Source organism: Macrotis lagotis, chromosome 5 (genome assembly GCF_037893015.1).
Source record: "Macrotis lagotis isolate mMagLag1 chromosome 5, bilby.v1.9.chrom.fasta, whole genome shotgun sequence".
Taxonomy (NCBI): Eukaryota; Metazoa; Chordata; class Mammalia; order Peramelemorphia; family Peramelidae; genus Macrotis; species Macrotis lagotis.
Window position 1 is genome coordinate 129,172,370 of NC_133662.1, and position 25,545 is coordinate 129,197,914.

General features: G+C 33.6%; 1 protein-coding gene and 1 long non-coding RNA gene across 2 annotated transcripts in view; both read right to left on the reverse strand.

The window, feature by feature from the left end:
* Positions 1-25,545, reverse strand: part of LOC141489371 (uncharacterized) — a 794,154-nt gene that overhangs the window by 380,287 nt on the left and 388,322 nt on the right. The window lies entirely within an intron of this gene.
* Positions 9,886-23,971, reverse strand: LOC141487902 (uncharacterized). Its single transcript, XR_012468539.1, has 3 exons — positions 23,564-23,971; positions 21,014-21,052; positions 9,886-16,182 (listed from the first exon to the last, which is right to left on the reverse strand). It is a non-coding gene; the product is annotated as an uncharacterized LOC141487902 (long non-coding RNA).

The window sequence follows — 25,545 nt, forward strand, 5'->3', positions numbered from 1 at the left end:
TTAAATGACTTTGCTACATATCACATTAAGATCATGTGGTTGATAAATATTTGAGTAGGATTTGAACTAAGTCTTCCTGAGTATAAATCTGTTCATTGCACCACGTAGTTGCCTTTAGATAGATTAGTACTAAGTTATAAAAGACTCTGAAAGCTAAACAGAATTTATATTTTATGTTTTAAAACTTCCAAGAAAACAATGGAGCTTTTTGAATAGTATAGTGGCATGGACTGACTGCAGGGCCTATTCTGTTTCTGCCAATTTCATTCATTAGATTTTTGTTTTATTTCTTTTGACTGAAGCATTATACTCATATGGCAGGATGTGTAGTATGTCATGGAAGTCAAAATATATTTGGCCATTGTTGAAAGCACAATGACCGGAATAAGGGAGATAGCCATCCTGTTGGTTTTTCCTAGTCAGATTTTTATCTGGAGTTGTCCACTTTTAGGTACAAAATTTTCAAAGGGACCTTGAGAAATAGGAGCATATTTGGACAAAAGCAATAAGAACAAAGAAAGGTCTTGAATATATTCTATATGATAATCATTTAAAGGACTATATATTCATCTTAGATGGGAATTGGAGGGGTTCTAGGGGATGAGAGATGTCGTCAAGGATGTCAAATCAAAGAAAAGTTAGACTCATTCTTTTCTTTTTAGTTTTTTTTTGCAAGGCAATGGGGTTAAGTGGCTTGCCCAAGGCCACACAGCTAGGTAATTATTAAGTGTCTGAGGCCGGATTTGAACCCAGGTACTCCTGACTCCAGGGCCGGTGTTTTATCCACTGCACCACCTAGCCACCCCATTCTTTCTTAATAATGGGGAGAAGTCAGGGAGATAGAATCTTGCTTAAAGCAAAGACAACAATAAGACCTGAACAAAAAGGGGAATAGGCACTTAGGAGACACTTGTAGAGAAGTTATTCTCACTGAAGATCTATGAGATGAGTTCATCTTCTAGTCATATGCCAAGTATATTGTGATGGAACCCAAGAATAATTAAATACATGTATATATACATTTTTATATGAACATTTATGTGCATGTATAAGTATATATGTTTATGAATATTTTTAATAATCTAAAACTGTAAAAACAGTTTTTTTCTCAATTACATGTAGAAACAGTCTTTAACATTTTTTTAAAATTTAGGACAATAGGATTAAATGACATGTCCAAGATCACACAGCTAAGCAATTTTTAGGCATCTGAGGCTGGATTTGAAGTCAGGTTCTCCTGACTCCAGGGCTGGTGCTCTATCCACTGAGCCACCTAGCTGCCCCTTAACATTTGGTTTTTTTTTTTTATAATTTTTGACTTCCAAATTATCTCCCTTCCTTACCCCTTCCTTGGGAAAGCAAGCATATCAATATAGAATATATATGTGCAGTCATGTAAAAGAAATTTCCATATTAGTCATGTTGCAAAAGAGAATATGAATCCCCCCCCAAAATAAAACACAAGAAAAATAAAGTTTAAAAAGAATGTTTCAATCTGCATTCAGACATCATTATTTCTTTCCCTTGAGTATTTTTCAAATGAGATACATTTTTAAGGAAGAATTTGAATGAGATAACCTCAGAAGTTCCTTTCCAGGGCTGAAGTTCTAGAATTCTAACCACAAAACGAGTATCAAGAAGCTATATGGTTTTGTGTTTGACTAGGAGTCAGGAAGACTTCTTTTTAAATCATCCTAGAGTTTAGACACTTTTTAGCTACATTACTCTGTGCAAATTTCTTAATCTCTTTTAGACTCAATTTTCTCACCAGTTAAACTGGAATAATAACAGTATCTACTTCCCAGAGTTGATTTAAGGAACAAAGGAAATAATATAAGGACATTGTTTTGAAAACCTTAAAGCATTATATAAATTATATACATGCCAGTATCATCATCATTATCATTAGCCAGAGTATCAAACTAATCCTATTTTCTGAATGAATCATCTCACTCTTAGACTCTGGACTTAATTTTGCCATTAGATATGGGAAATATAATAAAAATAATTAGCAAAGACAACAAAAATTATAGATAACATTCATATAATGATTATTATTTGACAAGTACTGTGTTAGGCATTCTATAATTTTTTTCTCATTTGATCTTCACAATAACCCTTGAAGGTAACTACTGTTATTAACCCCATTTTACAAATGGGGAAACTGAGGCAAACAGGGTAAGTGATTAGTCCTGGGTCACTTAACTAGGAAATGTCTGATATTGCAGCTATGGTCATTTATGCTTCAGGGTCCATTCCAATTTTATAAATTCCAAAATATTTTATTCTCATGAATGAGCAACTATAGTATTTCCCTCCTTTGGTTGATGCATCCTTGTCTTGGCCATGAATGGTGTTTTACTTTTTCTTCAGTTCTAGGAGTCTGTCTTGCCCTTCCAAATTTCTCAAGGACTTGAGTCCTGCCCATCAACTCCAGTCCCCCATAGCTAAAAGACTAGGGACTGCCTACTCTCCCAAAATCTAAATCTTGACTGCCTGGACCTCTGCCTATTTGGGGGCTGCCAGACTCCTTTGAAACTGTTCTTAATTTGCCTGCCAGAAAATCCATCTGTTGCCTATGCTAGATCTCACTGCACTTAATGACCTCTTATCTCCAGTTCTTTTTATTGCCATCTTCTGCCTCCTCAGTTACCTTCTGTTTTTCCTTGTGTTATGTTCCCAAAACAGTTGAGATGTATAAACATCTGTCCTTGGTTTGGTCCTTTTTATCACTGCCTAACCCCAAGTTCTAGGGAAAAACTATACTCGAAAGCAAATAAGAAAATACTGGAATCAGCACCATACAGAGGGAAAGGGGTGTAATTTGGACCTTGAAGAACTTGTCTTGAAATTCATCTTTGTTATTTGTTATTGGTGTCGGTGTCACATTAGAAAATTCACTTCATCTGTCTTGGTCTCATTTTCTTTATTTTTAAATGAACTAATAGCCCTCTAAGGTCTCATCCAGCTCTAAATCTGTGATTCAGGGGGACAGTCTTAGATGAAAGATTATTTTTTTTATTTTAACTCTCCTTGATGACAGGAGAAAATGAGCCTAAACTCCAAGAGCAAATTAGTTACAGTGCCATATACCATCCCAGAGGCAGATTGTGTCTGTCTTACAATTTTACCCAAGGTTTTGGCTCCTGAAATATAAATTTGGCAGAGCATTGTATTTTCAGATTCTTATCTCAGCTGTTGAAAAGTCAGTGTGTCACTAAGCTACAGTTAAGGGGTGTGCCATTTTGATGATATTTATTACAAGAGGAGACTCTTTTTGTGTTCATCATGTAAGGTGTACCTCAAGAAAAGCTGTGATGTGGACAGTACCTTTCCAAAGGAATATAAGATATGATTTTGACAAGTACAAAATATAGCATAAAAGATCATCATCAATGATGAAAGCAGACAGCTTTGGAATGAAAAATCAATAACAAAGGCTAAGTGAAAGCAATGTGTTTAAAGAGGTATTTGAAGGGCAAGATTGGAGGTAGTGTGATGCAGGGGAGGAGGAAATAGCTCTTTCTAGAATAATATCTGTACTTACTACAGAGAAGTAGAATAAGGACAGCTATTGGGAGAAAGGTGAATAATGTTCAAAGTATAATGGAGTAATAGAGAAGTAGGACAGTGAGAAATGAGAATTAATGTGCAATCTACAGGAGAACAGAAAAGTTTCTTTTAGTTTCTTTGCTAAGAGAAGTATTTGATTAAAATGAATTCAGTAAATGTTTCATTTTGGAAGAACATGGCATATACCTTAAAGGAGTTTAAATGAAGGTAAACAGATTCTTAGTTTACGGGTGTATTAAGTTGAACCTTAATATAATTTGACCCAGTGATTTGACTGATCCTCTTGAGTCAAAAAAAGAAAAAAAAAATGTCAATAGTTCCATGTCTAAATTTGCTTTGTCATTTTTTATATATGTTTGTTGGAATACATGTAGGAGACTTACAGCTTGGAATACTTCACTTAACTTCAATTAACCATTTTAGTTTCAGATATCTGAAATAACTGCAAAATGCTTGAAATTAAAGTCATGTTCAACTTCATAGTACTTGCTCTTTTTTCAGTCTGAGCTGTACCTAGGCAGAGAGTTAAATCAGGAGGGGGACAATGGCATTCAATCTTCCTTAGTGTCCTTTAAACCTCAATTCAAATACCCCTTCTGTGTGGAGTACCCTTTTCCAGTAATAATACATGACAAATTATTTTCTTTCTATGTCTATGTATTGCCTCACCCTGTGGAATGTGCTTGTATTCATGTGCTCAGCTCCTAACACATGGCTTGGTCCATGGGAGCTACTTAAGAAATGCTTGTTGAGAGGCACAGTGGATAGGGTACCAACCCTGGAGTCAGGAGGACTTGAGTTCCACAAAAAATACAGTAGCAGAGGTAACATTGTGCAATGACAACTAATTGTTAATATCAAGTGCAGAGTCCAAATGGATGAAAGATTTCCTACAATTTGAAATATTTTATATGTCCCTCTTTGCAGACATTATTATGATTGTCTCAACCCCAGTACACAACTAAATCAAATGTAGAATCATTTGTAAGATATTGGTTGAATTAAGCATATGGGAAAAAAATAAGAGGATAAAGAATGATTAATATCTAAGTTGTAATATTGAAATGATTGAACAAAGTCATAGAGCTACTCCTTCTGTCTCTCTATATATGCATATATCTACATATGAACATTTAAATATAAAGCACATTTACATGAATATATGTATAACATTTCATTTATAGATAGCTATAGAAAGGTAGATAAACATGATAGATAATAGAATGAAATGGAATAAAAAAGTTAAATTGAGACAATGAGATGGGCCCAGAATTAAGAGATCAGATTGAATTGTTTCTGTGAAATTGCACACTGCTTTGGAAAGCTTTAGATTTCTCTGAAAGAAGATCCAAACATTTAAGCACCAGTATTCTAGTGATGTTGGATAGTTACAAGTCAAAGAATACTGTGGTCTCTGCAGATTTAAAATTTTGGATTATCTGAAGAACACTGCAAAGGAATATGACAAACATGACTTAGCTGCAACATATTACAAGTTGGGAATTATCCTAGAGAAGCTGCATAAATATTGTCATCAGAGAGGTATGTAGCCAGAAAGAGAAGTGAATCAATTATGTAGTAAGGGTCAGAGTTAAATCATGGCTGATTCAATTATTTTAATACTATCCAGGGACTTTGAAGAAAGCTCATTCAGTAGAACTCTGTGAAGAATTTGCATGAGGATATAATCAAAAGTTGCAGATGAAAGCTCTAGATTGCAATTTTCACCATTCTATGGAATGAATCATTTCATTTTTGACTTTGTACCACCAGCATCTCACATAATGTCTTTAACATTATAGGTCTTGAACAGAATCAAGAGAACACTGAACACATTAACAGCAACATTGTGAGTTGATCAACCTTGATGGATGCAGCTTCTCTCAGTAATTCAGAGTTAGGACAACCTTGGGAGATCTATTATGGAAAGTGCTATCCACATTCAGAGGGAAAAAAAACAAAACAGAACAAAACAAACAAAATAAAATAAAAAACCCCTACAGCATCTGAATGAACACTATACTCACAATTTAAAAAAAATTCTTTTATTTTTCTTTCCTATATTATGGTTTTATTTCTTTTCCCTTAGCCCTAATTCCTCATATAGAAAATTACTAATCTAGAGGCATGTTAAACACAAATATATATGTACAATGACTGTTCAGCACTGAGGATGGGGTATGGGAAGGGAGGGTGGAAGAAAATTATGTAACCTACAACTATGCATGTGATAAATGTTGAAAAACTTTCATAATATGAAATATGAAAAATAAAATCAAATATCAATTAGGAAAAAACATTATAGGCCTTTAATACATGTTCACTGAATTGAATTGAATAAATTGAGTACTTATATCAATTAGATTATTGGGTCAGCTAGGTGGCCCAATGGATAAAGTGTTGGGCCTGGAATCAGGAAGACTCATCTCTATCTGACCTCAGACATTTATTAGCTGTGTAACCCTGGGAAAATCAATTAACTTTTTCCCTCAGTTTCCACACCTATAAAATAAGTTGAAAAAAGAAATGAAAAAAAAAACTTTAGTATCTTTGCCAAGAAAACCTCAAATGGGGTCACAAAATGTTGAACATTATTAAACAACAAAAATCAATGAGATCATAGACCTAATTGAAATATAGATGTATTGTGAGGATCCAAACAATCCTACACATGTGTGGGTACTCCAACCATTGGTACAAATGTCAACTCTTCCTCCATATCTCAGAAGATTGCATAGAAACAAAACCATCACCTGGGATCTAACTTGCTGATAATAAACTTTTCCAAAGAGAGCTAGGATAAAACTTAGGTAATATATAATATTCTATTATGAAACCCATATTTGAAATTTACAAATCTGTAGTTCTTCCTTTGTGAAAGACTGAAAACTCAGGGTAATCTTCATACCACAGTGAAGCAGTGGTTTATGACTTTAGGGGGAAAAAAATTACCAGCAGTTCATAAATCACTTCTTCCAAACACTTTGAGGTAGAAAATATAAATGTTATTATTCTCATTTTATAGATATAGAATAAAGACTTCAGAAGTGTTCTGTCTGGGATCACAACATCAGATTTAAGGTCAAGTCTGTCTGACTACTAGGTTAACTCTCCCTTTTTTTTAAGTTTAAGGCAATGGGACTAAGTGACTTGTCCAAGGTCCCATAGCCCATAGCTAGGCAATAATTCAGTGCCTGAGGTTGGATTTGAACTCAGATCTTCCTGACTCCACGGCTACTGCTCTATGCATTGTGCCAACTAGCTGCTCCAAGGTTAATTCTCATTCCAACAATCCCTAAGTCACAGTTAAGACAATCTGTCATGTTTCCTCTTATGACAAAACTGTTTCTTCCTAGGAAAGAGACAGGTGATTACTGACAATTTTAGTATACTCTTTTCCCTGGTCAAATCTCACCTAGTTAGTGATTACATTAACATGCCTATTCCTTTTGTAAACTTGCCATAGCATCTGGAACTACCGCTTAGTTTGCTGGCACCAATGAGAAACACTAACTCCAATCTTCATCCCATTCCAGTTTTTGATTTTGCCTTGCCTAGACCTCCAATTTGCTTGACTAAGCATCTCTTTATCTCTAATTATGCCTTCTACCTCTTATTCTGTTTGCTGACTTTCTGTAGGTTGAGCAACCAGATAACTAAGAATATTATCATTGTGCATTTAAGCTGCACACTTAAGACTCTTAGTAGTGGTTAAAGAGCTAAGTGCTTGAACTTTGTGACAGCTTTATCAGATGTTATATTTATATTTTAAAGAGTTTTAGAGTCATTTATTTTGCTTCTGTACAAAAGGTTATTTATATAGAGCATAAGTATCAAATATGAGGCCCTCAGGCTGCTTGCTTTCCTGAGTATAGTCAAATAAGATTAAAATGTAATTGTAAAATATTTAATAATATGAATAAAATATAATAAAACTTAGATGATATTATATTTTAAAACTAAACTAATATGTGGTCTATATGGATCTTTATGTATGATTTAGTGATCGCTATTTCTATCTGAAACATTATTTCTATAGAGGACTGAGTTTACTGATGTACTATTTCTTGAATAAGTTACTAGTATAAATGATCTTAGGACATTAGTTGCATTTTGATTTTTTTTTTTACTTAGACCAAATCTGTTAGTGGAGAAGTCAAATCTTAGGTTGAAAACAAGCACCAATTCCAATTGAAGGAGTTAGAGAGGGCAATGTACAAATTGATGATATTCTCAGTGAATTTGATTTGCTTTTAGAGACCTTGATATACATTTAATTCCCCCTTCTCTTGGTTGTCATTTACACATTAAAAGTATCAGTAAGGCCTTTTGACTTAGACCTGGAAAATACTTATGGTACTTGAAAAGGATCCCTTAATCTCCCAAATTTACCCAGATAGATTTTTATCAGAGAAAGCACTTTTGCCTATGTGCACAGAGTGAAGAAATAGTTTGATTCCTATTTCAGGTTCTTTTATCAACTTACCGTGTGACTAGAGTAAGTATTATAACATGTTCTTTTTCTGTTGGAGTTTCTATAATTGAATACCTGTAACCTTTGCACAAAAACATTCTGATCATTAAAAGAAATCATTACAACTTATAAATAAAAGTTTCTTGAATATCACAAAAGTCAAAGAGCAATAGAGACTTACAGAATGTGTGCAAATAAGTTATAACATATCATCAATGATGAATTGTTCAGTCTAGGAATTAAATTTTATTAACTACCTACTCTGGTAGTGACCCCTTATCATGGTTTCACAGAGGTTTCAATTACTCTGGTCAACTTTAAATTCCAGGGGAATAGGAGAGGCAGAAAGGGGTTCTTGGAATATATCTCTAAGGATAAAGGAGGACTGTTGTATGTGATTGGCATTCTGTTAAGCACACAAAATGTAAAAAAGCAATCTCTGCTTTCAAGGAGCTCACAGTCTAATATGGAAAGCTAATTGGGGAAGAATTAGATAAAAACAACATGTAGTATAGGCAGAATAAATTGAATAAAATCAGCAGAGGGAAGGCACTAGAATTAAAAGCATCCAGGAAGGGCTTCTTTGGAAGTGGGGGTTTTATCTGGGGCATGAATGAAATTAGGAGGCAGATATGAAGAGGGAGAGCATTCTAGTCATGAAGGACAGTCAGTGAAAATGGAGAATCTTGTTTGAGAAACAGCAAGGAGTATAATAGCCTTATATTTCAGTGTCTTTGGGGAGAGTATAAGTAGGTTAGAAAGATTGAGAGGGGGAATAATGTTATAAAGGGCTTTGAATGTCAACAGAAGATTGTATATTTAATCTTGGAAGTGATATCCATTGGCATTTATTGGGGTGTGCCTATGTGGATAGACCTGTAAAAGAGGATGGGAAGAAATTTGAGACAGAGAGACTAAATAGTAGATCATTGCAATTGTCTAGGCTTGATATGATAAATGCCTGCCCTAGGGTGGTGACAGTGCCAAACAAGAGAAGAGGGCATGTTTGAGATATCTTATGAAGATAAGGTATTGGATGTGGGGTTAAGAAAAAGTGAGGGGGGTCAAAGATGACATTTGGTTTGAGTGGAAGACTAAGGGGTTGTCAGTTTCCTCAATAATAATTCAAAGTTTGAAAATGCTTGTAGAGGGTGAGGAAGACAATGAATTCAATTTTGGACTTTTTTGAGTTTGCTTAGTCTAGAGGAGGTCCAAGAAGCAACAAGAGGTTACCACAGAGGTCAGGGCTTAATGAAAGGACTTCAGAATCATCAGCAGAGAGTTAATAATTGAATCCATGGAAGCTGATAAGATTGCCAAATGCAGTAAGTAATATAGAGGGAAGAGGTCAAAAGATACCATCAGAATGATCAATGACTGTAAAAGATAGCAGACTAGTTATGTAGTGAAAATCAGGAATACTGGAAAAGAGCATGCATATTCTACTAATATTGAGATAATGTTGAGAGCAAAGGAATATTTCCAGAATTTTTCATGGACTCCCCTCAGGAAGGCAAGAAATGAATACTAAGATAAGAATTATACAGTTAAAGGTATTGAGATGGATTGCAATCTGATCAGATGAAAAGAGAACCAACATTGATGAGCTCATGTTAGTGTTAAAATATGTTGATATCAATCTCTCATAAACTATGAAAGAGTACTCATTTCATTTCCTTGCCTGCATTTTATTGTAAATTCTGTGTGTTTGTGTCTGTGTGTGTATGTATGTGTGTGTGTGTGATGGAGGTTATGTGTTTTAGCATGTACATATGTTAAAAATACTGAAAATATCAATAAACCTGTAGAAATAACTATCCCAATTTTAAAAAAAGAAACACATTAACTTGATTTGAAATTGTTATTTATTTCGATGGCTGACAATCTTCTGACAGAAAGATAACAAGAGAGAAGCTAAAAGGACAAGTAATATACATTTGAACTGTAGGTCATATTATCCCCAGTAAATGAAATAATTTAAATGGACTTCTAAGACTCTTTTTGCATTTTATAACAAAAAGAAAATATACATTTCCCATTACTTCTAAAATTTCTCTTTTAGGAAATGACATCAATTCTGTATTATTTGTACACTGAGAATCTGGGTATTGTACAGTGTGATAAGACTCCTCTAATGACACAAAAACCACTCTGAGCCATCGAATAAGCTAAGGGATAGGTAGCAACTCAAGACCTACTTGCTGCAGATCACACTCTTAACAGTATTTTTCAATAGGATGAGTAGAAAGTACCCCCTGAAATAAATCACAATAAGCTTTTGTTAAGGCTTGTATTATTTTGACTGCTTTTAAGCTAGTTATGCACTCAATCCTATTAAGCACTCCCTATTCTAAAAGTACACTTCACTAGACATGGAGATCCAAGCTCCAATAAACCTGAATAAAATGAAGGTGAATGGGATTTCTCAGCACACTTAGTTAAAAATGCTTTTGAACAAAGATGAGCCAAGACTATTGTCACTTCTGTTCAAATGAGGTTATAGCACATCAAAGGTGATGCTGGAAGGCTGGAGGTGTTAATGGTATGAATCATGACACTTTGATTTCTTTAAACTCTGTCATGCGGCACCACGAAGAGATTAAATGTAGGCATTATTTCCTGAGGTCTGAAATAATTCTCCAGTTTCTATTATTCCAATGCCTAATTACTAAGTCAAAGTGTTCATTCTTTTTGCATTTCTAGGATTAAAATGTTAAAATTATATATTTTTTTCTTTTGCCATCTCTGCTTTGGCAGTTTCCACATCTATACGGAAATATTGATTATTTAAAGTACAATAACTCATTTTTCAAGGAGATAAAAAAGTCAGGAGGATGGAATTAGGTTCAAGTGCTGCCTTAGATGTATATTAGCTGAAATCACTTAAATTCTCAGTACTCCCAAGTAACTCCCTAAAACTTTGATCTGATAAGCTGTATAGGAACTCTTACACAGATGAAAATACAAGTCTGGGGAAATATGGACCCCCATATATACATTTACATCCAAAAGTAGAGTAATGTTTAGTGTACTTAGTAAACTCTGCAATTGAATCAAATGATCTCTGTGTAGTCATTTTTAACATTGCTTGATTGAGCTATTGTATTAAAACACATTTCCTCACATTCCGGTTCTCATTATTATTCTTGATTGCTTTCCAAGAATTAATAAAACCAAGATGATTAAATGATTAATTACTCTGTTCCAGTATCAAAGGGAACATTTTTGGCCTACTTTGTTCTAGCATGTATATGAGAATATATATCTAAGAACAGATATGAGAACATAGAACATATATGACATGAAACATTGTTGTCATTACAATGAATTCTACTTCCTTCCTTCCATTTTTATCCTTTCAGTTCCCTCTTATGTTCATGTAAGAGTTTTACAGATGAAAAATACCTTCTATTACTTTAAAAGATGAGGAAGGGTCTTCTATTGGGTTGGATAAAAAGAACACGTGATTTGCAAAAAAAGAAGTAGTAAACTTCAGAATAGTTAAAATAATATAGACAGGCATTGCACTGAAGTATAGATGAGATTTGTGGACACTGATTTGTCAGTCATTCCACAGAATTTCAGAGTGCCATGCTGAACTCTTGAGGTTCAAAGGCTTATTCAGGTCCAACTATCTTTTCAAAAATCCATTACAAAGTCTGTTCTGGGTTCTGTTTCATTGGTTTGATGTGTGTATTGCTGCTTCTGATTTATGGCATTCTCTATGAGAAAATGTGCATCAGCATATTTTTTCCCAGTGAAACTGGGTGGTAAATTTCATAAGTGGTAAATTTCCAATTTTGTTGGATTCTAAAATGAGTTCTCAGTTTTGTTGACCCTTCATGCTAAGTCAACAGAACACAAGTAGTAACTACTGAGTAAATCTAGAGTGATGTGAAAGAACAGAAATGGACCAAGGGAGGTTATTTGGCCTCATACTCTAACAGGATGAAAATATCATTTCAACAGTATGGAAGAGAGGGCTTGAGACAAATCACTAAAGTAATTTCCATGCCTTAGTTCTTTTCCCATTCTTCAGGTCCAAACCATTACTTTAGAAATGTAAATTCAGCAACTTGTTTCTATTTGTGTATATATATATATATATATTTTGTGTATTACCACATATGATGAAACTATTTTTAAATGTTGTCATTAAAATTATGACAAGAATTGCTCACAAAAGCCAATATATACAAGGAAATGAAACCAGAGTTTCAAATTTTCTGAAAGAATGAGCTATGCATATTGTTAAATATGGCATAGTACCAGTTCATCTTTGGGAATGTTTTGTTAATCTATCAGCTTTATGGAAATAAGCACAGGTTGTGCCTGTTAACCTATGTTAGAATATGCTGTAACTTTCACTTGGCATTCACATAATCCCCAAACTACTTGCTAATCATTTACACTCCTTTTTAATTATTACATTAGGTTGGGTCTGATTTGGGTTTGTCTGTATTTATGAAAATGGGTAGTCATCCTTTCAATCCATAAATATTATACCTTTACTATCTTTCCTATTGCAACTTATACAGTTAATAATTTTATGTAGATGAACAAATCATGTTCTTTGTTTTGTAATATTTAGACAAAAGTGTCTTTCAAGGGACAAAAATGATTATTTCACAAATATATTATATCCTTGTGTCAGTAGGTAGGATAACAAGAGCAGAGGGCCTCTCAGAATTGGAATGAAGGCACTTCTCTGAGTCCATTAACTATGAACACAATCTGAGTGATGAAGGATTAATAGGGTCAGAAATTATTAGAAAAAAAGAAATCATAACGAATCTCAAAACATATTAAAATAATAAGATATCCTAATAGGAAAAAAATTGAGATCTGAGTACTTTCTAGCTATTCAACCTTCAACAAATCTCCTCTTTCTGTTTCTAAGATTTCTTTTTTGTAAAATGATGTTAACCTATTTAATCTCTGAGGTTTCTTCCAGTTTTAGCATATTACAAGTCTATAAAATTGCAGTAGAATTCTCAGAATAAATCGTTTCAACTCTATCACCAATAGAGGCACATAAAATTGTCTGTTGTCATAGTATAAAATTAACCAGGTTTCAAAATAAATATATTTTACAGTGTAGATATTTAATAAACATTTGTGCAATAAATGAATGAATATAGACAAAAGAGTATGGGATTGAAAGTCACAAAACCTGGGTTCTAGTTCTAATTTTGTCGTGAATTAGTAATGTAACTGGGGTACAAATCCTTCCACCAATCTTGACATGTTTCCAAGCTGTAAAATGAGGTTTCCTAACATCCAAATTATCTCTAAAATTTCTATTATTTTCTAACATTCTACAATCTGTTTTTTTGTATAAAATTATTGCACCGAAGTCAAGAAGTACTGAATAATGCTTTACTAAGTGAACTTAATTTGTGAAATTTAAGGAAAATAACAATCTTAAAGGTAGGAGAAACATGATTTTGTTATTCTGAGGAGTAGGTCTTATAAATCACTTGAACAATTATAGAAACACAGTTTAATTTTAAATCTTTACATCTCCAAGTCAAAATGATGCTATGATTGACTTATTAAGGATATGGTGATTAATTTACTCTCTTAAAGTTTCTCATAATGTGTAAATGTGATTAAAAAGTAGCTGGGAACATTTATTTGAAGAAAGTATATTAACAGATGGCATTGTAAATTATATTGTTAAAAATGATTTCACTATGGTAGCTGAAATCAGGTAGAAATATTTTGATTGATTAAAAACCATGTGTCCAGTGTAGTTAAATTTGTAGTTATTACATTAAATTATAAATTCATTAAAATTGCCTATATACTCCAGAGATCATAACAATCTTTTTTACCTTGCATGAGGTTGAAACCTTCTATGTATTCTCTCCTTCATTAGAATACAAGCTCCTTGAAAGCTGGGGCTATCTTACTGTTTTATTTGTATCTCCATTCCTTAACTCAGTGCTTTACATATAGAAATCACTTAATAAATTCTTCTTATTATTCATCAAAACTCTATTCATGCAAAGTTGTATACCAGTCTATTTTTAAAAATAAAAATGAATCCCAGGATAAGAATGAAAGGTTAAAATTGAAAAACAGTTGTATAATACCCATTTTAGTAAAAAAAATAGTATTTTAAATTCTTATTACAATGAGTTTTCCTTTAAGATAGTGAAAATACATTGCAAATATTTTAGCATTTTCACCCTAATTTCCTTGGGGAAATAGTGTGGTAACATTTTTATTACCCCATTTCATAGATTGGGAAATGAGCAAAGGATATTGAGTAATTTATTTTAGAACACTGAAAAGAGAAGCCTAGACCCCTGGCATCCAGTACGATCTTTTATCCACTAGCCCATGTTATCTTTTGAAATCTTAGAGGTCAAAGTACTATAAAATTAGCTCTAAATTCTTCTGTTCATCTATGAAACAGGTTTGACACAAGTATTTACAAAGTAAATGTCACATACTGTCCCATCTACATACAACACTACCTTGGAGAAAGTGACTACCCTTCAATGAGAAAGTCAATTTAGATCTGCATTGACCTAATCAGGGTCCCAACTATAAGGAGTGCAATCAAGATTTATTAGCTATAATAATGACATTTGGGGTGTGATTGTTTTATCAACTGACTTAAGACCACCAAATTATTCATAGAATAATTATGGTAATGAATAATTCATTTGCTTAACGACTTGATTGTAAACTAATCTTTAGCTTCTTGACCTATAGGACTACAATCAGCAGAATTCCATGGAAGTCAATGATTTGCTTAAGTTAGTGTTGATTCTGCCTGTCTCAAAACTTTGAAATGAAATTAAGTTAGAGCAAGAAACTCCATTTTCTGAGTTACTTTGTTATAAATCAGATAGAAACCTTAAGTGTTATGAAGGTCACAGTTATATGGATTTTAGAGTCCATGGAGAAATGTGGTCAAGAAACATTGGTATTTACAATTCCAGGGAGGCCAAAAAGGAACACAACCATCAACATCCCATTTCTAGTGAAATACTCCCATAAGGTTCAAAGTTGTGTTATCCCTTCCCTAGCACTGATGATTGACTGTCTAGAAAAAAAATAAGTAAAATGTTCTAGGAGCAGCACTTGCATTTGAAGTGTCTTTCTCCATCTATGTTAGCATTCAAGTATTTCCACTTTGAGAGAACAAACTCCTCAAACTCCTCAGAAAGGATTTATCAAAGTGAATGAAAATATGTTATTTGTTCTTAGTGATTATTGTGAAGTTTCTTTCAGTTGACATTTTTTGGCTATATAATGCTGTCTGGAAATGCCATATTGTGTTAGCCTAAAAATAGTAAACAAACAATCCACCAGTATTGTACAAATGAATTGTACAATGCTGCTGGTGAATATGATATGGTTTAAATTGTAGATAGGCTTATTAGGCAGTAGAATGTAAACTCCTTGAGGGCAAGAACTTTTTATATTTGTCTCTGTATCCTCTATACCTCACACTCTGCTCATAGCATACAATAGATGATTAATAAATGCTTGTTTTGCTATATTATATGGTATATTTACCATTTTCTATGAACACTAAAAGAGGCTGTGAGGATCTGAAACACAATGGTGTGGAAAAGATGGTTAAATATAAATATGTGTAAACAAGGTTAAGCTATTTAGCTCTACCTCGCTGAATGATCCAAAGCTTAAGTTTACACAGGATTGAAAAATAGTACATGTTCCAGAAAAACCTGCACTCTAGGAAAAAGAAAGTGGAATTGTACAGGCAATTAAATGCACACATGACAAGAAAAAAACATGCATTTCAACAGGAGCTTTTTGAGCATCAATACTGACATGAGGTGCTTCAGAATGCCTACTTTGCTTTTTAGTCACCTTGTCCACATTCTCTCATAGTAGCAGATGAGTAAATAAAATGTTTGCAGATTTAAATGACCCACTGGGTGACATTGACAGTAGTCTGGTGGATAACAAGGGAAGATCTAACACTCAGAATCTTGCAGGACGGTACATGCATGCCTATTGTCCTTGTTGCTTTAATGCTGGTGACTTCGGGTGACTGGAGCTCCCAGGTTGGTGTGCTGGTGTAACAGGAAATTGGAACCCATATCCATTGTACCCATCCAAGTAGACACACTGGAAGAAACTGATGGGAGCTGCAGAAAAGAATACTCGGGCTTATTATCTATGGCTACTAATTTGGACCATAACAGGTAAGAATTGTTAAGGAAAAGACATTTAGTTTTTAAAAGTCAAAATACAGAATTTACAGAAATGAATAGCTATCTCTTGCTTTCAATGAACACATATAAAATCAATCAGCACCAAATATGGAGAGAAAATGAACTGTTTCAAATGCTGTAATCAGTCTAGGGAGCTGTTACAAGATCCAAAATGAGGGAGGATCCAAGATGTATCAGGTCTGTAATTTTCAAGCAAAGACACACCTGAATTATTTTGAGTTATAAGAAAAAAAGAGAGAAATCAGTGCTGATCACATGACCTAATAATAGAGTAGGGAAGGCATGTAATCAAAACCCTCCCAGCTTTTTACCAGTTGTGTGAACATGGACAAGTCACCTATCTTCTGAAAACATCTTTTATTGTAAAAAGGGGTAATAATAATAATAACAACTGTAAAGCCTATTTCATATGCAAGGTATGAGACTCAAAGGAGATAGTGTGAGTAAAGCATTTTACAAATTTTAAGATGCTAGTCATTATTACAAGGTGCGTACAGCTGTGTTGTAGCCATGGCAGATTTCCTACCCATCAGCTCTGTTGCCAGTTGGACAGGTATCTGCAGAGTGACACTATGTTTATACTAAGCTGGGGATTTTATTTTTTTCCACAACAACACATGCTGACTAGGTTGATGCATTCTTACTTCAAACAAGGTGCCAACACAAAAACCACAAAAATATACTGGCTGACAAGGGAAGTAGACATGGCTAACAATGGAGACCAAGAGTCAGAGGGAGATGGGAAATGAGGAAGAGGTGAAGCATGGGTGATTTAGCAAGTATATGGCATGGCATAAAATAGATGCTTAATAAATGTTTATTAATTTATTGATTGATTTGAGGAAGATGAGATTAAGTAGCAAATTATATATATATATGTGTATATATATATATATATATATATATATATATATATATATATATATATATGTAAAACCATTTCTCTTTAGGATGTGAGACTTCTTTCTAATGTGAAAGGCAAAGAGAGGGAGGTAGTGAGCAGCCTCTCCACCTGTAGCCCCTGATGTATAAGTGAACAAATGAAAAGCATGTCAACCAATAAATTAGTCCAGAAGTCTGAAGGGAATTTGAACTATACAATCAATGGTGACACTGTGGTCAGGGAAAGAAGACACAGTTAAGGAAATAAAGGAGGGCTATCTTTAGATAAGGCTAGAACAAAGTCTAGGAGAAAGATTAATTTGTTTTCCTTTGGTCTCTGGAAGAATTTAGAGCAATGAATGGCAGCAGAAACAATAAAAATATATGGCAAGATGCAATGTGGTATGTAGAAAGAAGTCGAAATCTGTAGTCAGAGGACCAATGTTCAACTTGAATCTCTGCCCCAAGATAATCTGAAGAATCCATTCTAGTTGTAAGGCTATTATCCTATGAAAAACTTCTTTCTATTCTGTAAATAATACTTTTTAAAATTTGTTTATTCATTTAAGGCAATGGGGTTAAGTGACTTGCCCTAGCAATTATTAAGTGTCTCAGGTTGAGTTTGAACTCAGCTCCTCTTGACTCCAGGGCTGGTGCACTATCCACTGTGTCATTTAGCTGTCCCCTCTGAAAAAATTACTTGCAAGTATTTTTGCTTTGAAAGCTCTGAGTTTTTTGTTATAATATTGCTGGTAAAGTTAGTTGTTGAGTGTCTTTTAGAAGGTGAATAGTATATGTGTATGTAATGCCTAGAGTTATCAGTTCCAGTTCTTCACTGCAGGCCAAAGTCTTACTTAAGGTTGAAGTAGAACTCAGCCCGATTGCTATTTTTTGGCCCTGATTCAAAGTCTCTGAGAAGGTTGATTCACTTCTCCCTTCCCTTCCCTCCCCTCCTCTCTTCTCTCCTCTTCTCTCCCTTGGCATAGGCAATAAAAACATAATCCACACATTGTAGATTCCCTTTGGATTTTCCAATCACTACTTTGCTGGAATAACGATGAGGCAGACTTCATCTGTATTTCTTCTGCTTCTTATTACACATTTTTCAAAAGACTTCTTGGCACTGAGATTTTTCAAAACCAAAATAAGCAGTTCCAATTTGATTATTCTCCTATAATGTAAATTTCTCAAGATTGGTAATTAAGTCTTTCTCTTTTTTTGTACATATAGCACAGTCTCTGCCATACAGTTGACTCTTCACTAAATGTTTATTGACTATTGACTTGTGCATTTCCATTTCATTGGAAATAAGCAGAAGCTGTATGAGTAATGCCTGGAAATGTTTTATGTCTCCATAGGTATGGGCTGGACAACACAATGCCTGAGAACTCTTCAAAATTTAATATCCTATAATTCTGTTGCCAACAGAACTTGCTGCCTTAAGCTTCATACCCTTTCTCTGCCTCAGATGAATTTTTCACTTTCACTCTGGTTACAAACAATAGTTACTTAGATTAAATATCATTTGTATGATATTTTTTCAATTATATTGACATTAAGGGGGTTGGGGAGGAGGACATCCTAGCAGGTTAATGTCTATACTATCATCACTTGATTCACAATGCAACCTGTGCTAAAATTCATAAAGGCCCAAGACAGCTTGAACATAAAGGTTTTCTGAAAGGAAACTGCTGAACTGGGACTATCACACATTCTATAAGGTTGTCACATATAGTTGCTTATTAGTGAATATATTAATATTTTGTATGCTGATTCCCTTTTGAAATACTCATAAAACTCACATAAATATAGATCGTTAATGTCAAGTAACTCTAAAACAATAATGTCAATGACATCTATAAAACATCGAAAATAGGGGCAGCTAGGTGGTGCAGTGGATACAGCGGAGTCAGGAGTACCTGAGTTCAAATCTGTCCTCAGACACTTAATAATTACCTAGCTATGTGGTCTTGGGCAAGCCACTTACCCCAATTGCCTTACAAAAAAGAAAAAAAGAAAACATAGAAAATACACAGCATGGTCTTTCTCACTGTAAGTCATTGAGGCAGATAGTACAATTATTATCTCCATTTTGCATATGAAGAAACTGAAATTTAGAGAAATAAAATGATCTTTTCAGAGATAAAGAAGTAATAATATTTAGCAGTGCCCAGAATCAAATTCAATTAATTTAATTAAATTCAGTAGACATTTATTGAGTACCTGCTTCATATATAAAAAATTTTCTGAGACACTGAGCACAAATATAAAACAATAAATTATCATTGTCCTCAAGGAATTTATATTCTATTCAAACTCAGATTTCTTGATTTCTAGATCAGTATATTCTACAGCACCATGCTGTGATTTATTGTGACAAAACAAAGATTTTTGATAATTAAAATCTGAAAGCATCAAAGTAAATATTTTATGCATTTGAAATATGATAAGAATTTATAGCCATGTCTGAACAATCAACATATGATTTCCTATCATATAATAACTGTATTTAGGAGAATTAAATCATTTTTGTTCCATATTCATGAAATGCTATCATTGATAAATTTAGGGGTAGGAAAAGATGCTGTAATGGCTTTGTAATGAGAATTGACTTAAAATAAATTTTCTACCAATATCCAATGGTATCATGGAAAAATATAGGCACTATCCTGATTTCATATTTCTCTCTCCATGACAATATCAAATTCTAGAAGAAATTCAGAAGTGAAGGATTTGATGATGAAATGGGAAGAGATATGAAATGTAGGATCTTAGAATTTTGATCTGAGAAGTCCCCACTTTAGAAGCCATCTAGTCCAACTCTCTAGTATCCTTTTTCAAGGCTAAACAAGTAATAACTAGAAGAGTTGTGTTTCTAATTCAGGCATTCTGTCTCTTCAAGACAAAAAGATAACACAATTGTGTTTAGGTGTATACATGCCTTTATGTATGTAGATATACATGCAGATCTATATATATTTTCATGCATGCGTGCATAAATATGTATATATATATATATATATATATATATATATATATATATATATATATTTCTTTGTGCCATCTGCCTCAGAAATTTTGGCACTTTGTCAACATTGTATGGTAATTGTTTAAATGAAGGCTTTTACAAAGACTACTTCATTCAGACTGTTCAGAAATTGCTTCCTGTAATACAGTTAGGGATCAATGACAGGTTCCTTTTTGACTTGAAGAAAAATGTCAAATTTATTGGTGTAGGGGTATTTAGTTTTCTAGGGCGCTGAATTTTATAACTGAATGAGAATATTGATTACATCCTAGAATCAATGATCACACAGAGAAAGTGATTATTATTAGTCTATTACATAGTTGGGAATAAAAAGAACTCTGGCACTTAGAGCCAGAAATCAGTTTCTGAACAGCTGATTTGGCCTAGTTTTATTTTTCTTCTTGATGAAAGGAAGTTTAACACATCAGGTTCAGCAGTTCTAGTCTGGATCCTGTGGTAATAAGACAGGATACAGATTCTACTGTTGTACTTACGAAATAGATTTTTAAAGGACTGTTTGCCATAAATGCTAGGTTAATCATTACCATGTAATTTCTTCAACTAAGTGCCTCTTCCTGACACAAAAAGTGTCTAGTTTCTCTTTGAGAGAGAGAGAGAGAGAGAGAGAGAGAGAGAGAGAGAGAGAGAGAGAGAGAGAGAGAGGTGGGGGGGAATGACCTACTTTAAAGGCAGGCTTGATGTCTGTACTAAAAATCTTCTCCCAGGAATAGATTATTGGCTTTTTATAAAAAAATCTTCAAGCTTAATTTCAAAAACATTGCTTTTAATAGGAAGAGAATAAGCAGCTTGTAAGTTAGTCATCAATAAACTCACTTTTTTCTTTCTTCATGGAAGTCATGTCATCAGTTTCCTCTGGTGGATATAAAAATATAAAAGCACATATTGTACGAATGCACTAATATGTAATAAATAACTACAAAGTCACACATATGAGGACCCCAGTATTTCTGAAGACAAATCCTGAGCAGTTTGCATCAGGAAGGTTCTTATTAGACCTTCATATTGAAAAGCCAACATATAAAAGATCAAAGGAAAATCAGGAAAAAGAAAAGTTACCAGAAAAGAGGATGATATTTTTAAGGGAAAATGATACGATATGAAACAGGTATAGATTTACTGGATTGGTATGGAAGATTATCATTTGATTTCATGTAATTTTTCTGGAGAATCCCTGAATCTTAGAATAAAAGTGGTAAAGTGTGGTCCCTAGCTTCCTGACCATTATTGGATTGCTTTTTCTAATACTTGAATGATTTTCAATAACCTTACCTATTGAGAAAGCACATTGACATTTTAGGTGCACCCTATGATTTTCCTTTCTATTGGGAGGATGTATAGCTGAGTATAAGAGAAAAGCATTTCTTTCTGTGATAACAAATATTGCCATCTAGAGTCAAGGTATATAGGTAATTCGTTTTATTCCCCTAAGGAGTCCTTTTTAAACCTCCAAAAGTAAATGTGAGGGTACATATTACTTGAAGAGATCTATCTAAAGGGTATATAGTGGAAAGAGAGATGGTTATTGTGAAATTTTGAGGCTTGAAGTCAGGAGATAGGGTCTAGTCATGGCTTAGTTATGGTCTACTTAATACAAGCTATAATAATGCAAGGTATTTTATTTCAGCCTTTGTTAAAAGACTCATGTGTATAATGAAAGTTGGAAATTCTAAAATGTAAAACTATTTAAAAGACAACATGGTAGAGTGGAAGGAGCAATGGAGTCTGAGGACTTCTGCTGGAATCTTGGTTTTGCTATTTACTAAGTGAGCTTGGTCATTTCACTTACCTCATTAGGTGTATAATCTAAGACTCCTTATTAACTTGGAATTCCAGAGGAATAGCCATATTTAAATTTTATCTTCTCTAGGTTTATTCTTTAGACTTGTAGTAACTAACTGGGGTCTAGTTCAAGGTAATTAAATAAATAAGCACTAAATGCTTACTGATTGATTGATAGACCTAATCTTTTAATTACTTGCTGACTAATAATAGATTATCATAAAATTATATTTTTAATCACAAGGGCAGTCATCAAAGAAATTCATGCCTATAATAAGCAAATTAATGACTAGTAGAAAATAACTATTTTATAACAAATCAATAATTCTGATGCCTGGAAGCTTCCCAGAAAATGATTGCAGAGACCAGAAAATAAAAGGAACCTTGGACTTGTTGTAGTTCCATCTGTTTATTTTACAAATGAAGAAACTTGAAGTTCAGAGACCTTAAAATATTTATTTATTTATTTATTTGTTTAGGGAGTTACTAGATCAAAGTTCCAAAGCCTGTTCTTTATGGTATCTTAGTATAGTATCGTATAGTATCGTATAGTATAGTATAGTATAGTATAGTATAGTATAGTATAGTATAGTATAGTATAGTATAGTATAGTATAGTATAGTAATAGCATAGTAATTATACCAGTAGATTGAGATTAATCATTATGTTTTGTCTTTCTAATGATGGCATATTATCTGGTTATATTACCATTACATATAGTAGCCTCATCACCCTTGAAGTCAAAGTCTCAGTCTATTCCTGTTTCAAAGCCTGCTAATCACCAAAAGATCCCTGCCCTTATTTGCATTGAAACATGCTTCAATGACAGAATGCTTCAAGATTTGCAGGCTACATTTGTCTCCATATCCATTATAATAAAATTCCTTTAAGTAAATCTATACTAGAGAACAAATATTACCCCCCACACACAGAAAAGATGAGAAAGTACCTTACTGTACTCATTTGCAAAGGTGGAACATTCTATTGATTGTCAGATATTTTTAATTTATTGATGTTTTGCTGATTTTTTCTCTTTTTTCTTTAAAAAAACCCTCTATTATAAAGGACTGAAGAATACAGACAATGTAAATTTAATTGATGCAAAAATAAAAGATATGTTTACCTTGATCTCCCTAAAGAAAGAATATCTATTTTAATAAACCTTTACTAATAAATAATAAATATTTTATTTTATAAAATTTTTAAATTTTCTTTAAATATTTTTATTAAATAAAGAAAATCTTTATTGCAAATATATACTAAATGGAACCAAAGAGAAAAATAAAGGAGTTAGTAAAATAAACAGTTGAGGGTAAGTGAGTTTTAGATTTGTGTTTTCTTTGGTGAGGAACTTCCAACTAGGAAAGTTCATCTTTAACTTATAGGCTTAGAGAGTTGATTGGTGGCTCCAAAATGCTAACTGACTTGCCTTTATTCACATAGGAACAAGTATCAGTGATCCAGAAAAGTCGGGTCCTCTTTACTATACAGATCTAACCCCATCCCCGCAAAAAACAAAGATTAGTTAACAAATTGCTCTGAGAAACTGCCTTATAATAAGTAAAATGGCTGAAGCAAACTTACCTTTGGCTTTCTTTGAGGCTGGCACTTCATCAAAGTCTTCTGGAGAAAATAAACAAAGAAAGATATGTCAGGGAATGGCTTATTTTGTGTTCTTTTTCTATTTTCCGAAAGAGTAAGTAGTTGAAATAATCACAAAATTTCAGGCACCATTACACTATTTATTTGGCATTAACTTTAAATAGTTATGTTGAATACAAGCAAATGATAATGTAACTGAAAGAGAAGAGTGTAGAAAGAGAGCAAGTAATAGTCTTTCAGTAAGTCAGCAAGCCCGGAACAAAGGCAGGATGAAGAAGGCATTGCATCTAGCCACAGCTATCCCTGTCCTCCTTGAATTATCCATTCTAGTCAAGTGTCCTTAGAGCTTTAGTTGATCTACTTTAGCTTTTAGAAACCTGGTTACCATTTGGTAATCAAAATCCAGGAGATAAAGGGATCTGCAGGAAAATAATAAGCACAATCATTAGATTTAAAGACTCATTGCTTGGTTTTAAGCTTTTCTTAAGGCAATCAAACAAGATAGACCAAATTCTAGCTTTGACATTGAAATAAAAACCAAATACACAAATTCAGCTTAAGGTTGTGTTTTGTAAATTGTTTTGCCTTTTCTTGCGTTAACATTTTCAGACAGGATTAAACATATTAAATTCTCAAGGAAAGATCTGGAAATAATTTAAAAGATGACTATAATCATTCCAACAATAGAATAATGTATTCTCCTTCCCTCCCACCTCTTTTGTCCCTTCTGCTATACACTAACTTTTTTTTTGAGGCTTTGCGGATAAGTGACTTGCTCAAGGTCATACAGCTAGTAAATATCAAATTCTGAGGAGGGCACATTTGAACTCAAGTCCTCCAGACTCTAAGGCTAGTGCTTTATCCATTGCATCACCTAGCTGCCCCCTACAATAACATTTTAATATTTTTTGAATATAGCTCTGATGATGCCTATTTAGTTTTATTGATTCAAACATACTACTTGTCTCATAATTGCTAGATGTCTGGAAACATCACTATGCCAGCATACTTTAATATGGAAAAGATGTGGTCACTTGGGAGAAGCTATTGGATGAAGTAGACAGCATTTATAAAAAAAAAAGTGACAATTTTGTCTTGGAAATTAAAGTTTAAAAATCACAATATTTCAAGTGGTCATATAAACCGAAGTTGAATTGATAAAATACTAACTTTCAGATTATCATAAAATCAAAAGAGACTAATTGACTAAGTAATGATAAATAAGGAGAAAACAACAAACATTTGGATAGAACTTTGGAACATTAACTCAGAAAACATTAGATCTGGAAGAAAACAGAAAACCTTAGATTCTAATCTATTAGAGATGAAGAAACTGAGACTCAGAGAATGAAAGAAAATGGCTTGTAAAGATATATTTAATTGGAAAAAGAGAGAGACTGAAACCAAAACTTCATTCTATTCCATTTTAGTTTGTATGTACATCAAATTGCTCTCATTTAGCAAGTATGTAAATCAATTACTTCCATCTACACATTTTCCTCCTTCCTGAACCCTACTTCAAATGTAAATCATACTTCCTACTTGCCTTAGCAGACAAAAATTACCAAGACCAAATGGCCAAGCCTTTGGTCAGGGGCCTTTCTGAATCAAGTGATGCTTCTCTTTAGATTTCTGACCCCTGTAGAGGTGAAGCCAAGATGATGGAGTGAAGTCAGGAAATCCCAGCAGCTCTCCCCCAGACCACTCCAAATACCTCTAAATAATAATTCTAACCAAATTCTAGTATGGTGGAACCTACAAAAAGCCTGAATGAAACAATTTTCCAGTCCAATAAAACTTGGAAGATTCATGGGAAAGGTCTGTTATACCAGGGTTAGAAAGGACTGCAGTACAACTCAGGCCAAACAGGCCATTGGAGCAAACTGACTCCAGTCATAGAAGAACAGCCCTTGGTGCCCCTGGGTCCCTAGGGGCAACTGGGTCTGTGGCAGTGAGGGTTGTTT